The sequence below is a fragment of the Podarcis filfolensis genome, assembly GCF_964270895.1.
Source record: "Podarcis filfolensis genome assembly, chromosome: 8".
Taxonomy (NCBI): domain Eukaryota; kingdom Metazoa; phylum Chordata; class Lepidosauria; order Squamata; family Lacertidae; genus Podarcis; species Podarcis filfolensis.
The window spans coordinates 79,051,913-79,054,735 of NC_139611.1; positions in this window are offsets into that span (position 1 = coordinate 79,051,913).

Sequence of the window (2,823 nt, forward strand, 5' to 3'; positions counted from 1 at the left end):
ATCATAGAATTGTGGAGTTGGAGGGGGCACCAAGGGTAATCTAGTCCAACCCCCAGCAATGCAGGAATACTTCCCCCAGTCTTTGAACCACCAGACTTCTAGTTCACAACCAGATGCTCCGTGTTAGACTGGGGGAAGTCTAACACAATGTAGCATCAGACTCTAAAAACTTCCCTGAACAGGGCTGCTTACAGATGTCTTTTAAAAGTCACATAACTATTTATCTTTTTGACATCTGCTGGGAGGGTGTTCCATAGGGCGGGTGCCACTACCAAGAAGGCCCTCTGCCTGGTTCCCTGAAACCTCACTTCTCACAGTGAGGGTACTGCCAGAAGGCCCTCAGAGCTGGATCTCAGCGTCTGGGCAGAACGATGGGGGTGGAGATGCTCCTTCAGGTATACAGGGCGGAAGCCGTTTAGGGCTTTAAAGGTCAGCACCAACACTCTGAATTGTGCTTGGAAGTGTACTGGGAGCCAATGCAGATATTTTAGGACCGGTGTTCTATGCTGCTGGAGGTTGCAAAAAGAAACAGGGATTTTGAGAAGCTGCAAAACAATTTCTCCCAGCTGGACAGCAAAATGGCAAATGTGAAGCAATGTAAGCAAACACAACATGATCAAAGGTCCCTATGAGAAAATATTACGTTTGAGTCTTTGTAGTTTAGAAAAAAGTCAAGTAACACCTGGCCCCACCCCACTCACCATTCCACTCTTTACTTCCTAATGTAACGCTAATGCCTCACAACAAATGCAACTGATCTGTAGAAAACACAGCTTGAAAAAGAGACATTGCACATACTTTTGGAAACCAAGAATCTTTTATATATATATATATATATATATATATATATATATATATATATATATATATAAAACAATAAAAAGGCAAGTAAGTGGAAACACTATAAAGCAAGGCTGCCATACATTCAGATTTTCCTGAATATTACTGTGATTTCAAAGGCAGAATCGATGTCCGGGGGGAATTTCCAAAGGCCATTGCTTTGTCCTAGATGTTAGGCAAGTCCATCAAAAAATCAGTCTTTGGGGTCTTCCTAAAAAAAGCTCTACAACTCTCGGGGCGGGGGCGTCCTGGTTTTTACTTTTTGAAATAGGGCAAGCCTACTATAAAAGTGTATAAAATTATGCATAATTTATACACCATTATAATGTCCCCACTAGTGTGTGCATAATTTCTCCTTCTCTCATAACACTAAAACTCAGAGGCACCCACTGAGGCTGAATATTGGAAGATTCAGTGCAGCTCATAGATGAGCTATGGCACTCGCTCCAACAAGAGGTAGCGATGGCCACCAACTTGGATAGTTCAAAAGAGGACTGGACAAATTTATGGAGGATAAGACTATCAACATCTTCTAAACTGCAATGCTACATTCCATCTCTGTTGTCAAAGGCAGAATGCTTCTGAACACCAGTTGCTGGAAACAGCGGGAGGGGAGAATGCTGTTGTGCTCAAGCCCTGCTTGTGGGCTTCTCAAAGTCATCTGCCGGGCCACAGTGAGACCAGAATATTGGGCTACGTGGGCCATTGGTCTGTTCCAGCAGGGCTTATCCCAGGAGCAGCCAGATCCTATGCATCACAAGAATGGATTCAGCTGGATTCAGCATGCATAGTACTTCACCCTCCCCACTTCACCTGATGATTGTGTTCTCTGGGTTGAATACAAAAGCAGAGGAGTGGGGTATGAATAATAGGTGTTTGCTTGCTTGCTTGCTTGCTTGCTTGCTTGCTTGCTTGCTTGCTCCCCGCCCCCCGCAGAGCTAAGTGACAGGGACTGAAAATAGCCACATTTGCTAAGGTTATTCAATAAGAGGTCCTCTTGTGGATCAGGAATTGGTTAAGTTCATTGAAGCAAAGGGTAGGAATAAGTGGACAGTTCTCCAAATGGAGAAGAAAGTGCATTCTCCCAAAGATTGGTATTATCCCAAAGATTGTGCTTTTTAACTTGCTCATAAATTATCTAGAGTTAAGAGGTAAACAGTGAGGTGGCCAAGTTTGCTGATGATACATCATTGTTCAGATTTGTTGAAACAAAAAGAGATTGCAAAGAGTACCAACAGAACCTCACCGAAGTGAGTGAACAGGTGGTGGAATGGCAAATGCAATTCAAGTGTAAAATTCATGCTGGGACAAAATAACCTTACATTTCACATATATGCTCATGGGGTCAAAACTGGCAGTGACAGACCAAGACTGAGGCCTTGGGGTCAAAATTTCCTCTGCAATATCAAGCCACATTTGATTATGTGGACATTTATAATTCTGCTTCTAGCTGACCGTAGAACAGCCATGTCTGGACGGCACTGGCAGACCTTAGTGTGGAAGTGTTGTCTGAAAAACAACGAACAGCATGGCTCCAGATCACCTTTTTAGCAGTCAGTGAGATGATGGGAAGCAGCTATGCCTGCAAATATCCACAGCTGAGGTGTGCTCTCCAGCAGCAAAGGTGTGTTTGTGTATGAGAGAGAAGCAGCAGAAGTCTGATTCCCCTGGGGGAAATATGATGTCCATATTTGGTGTGGTTTGCATTTGACTAATGGCAATCAAGAACTTTGGATTGTTCACAAAAGCCAGTCAATGCAAAGATGCAGCAGATTTGCCTGAGATAAAGGTGCTTCTAGTGAATAATGTCATCTGAAATGTATATGGGGGCGATTCCCTCCACCCTTCCTAAAACCCATCCATGAGAGCTTCATAGCTGAGAACGATTTCCCCACATCCAAGCCCAGTAAACTTTCCACACACTGTCTTGTCTTCAGATTGTTTCAAGCTGGAGACACGTTACCTTTACAGAGAAGCCTCTAC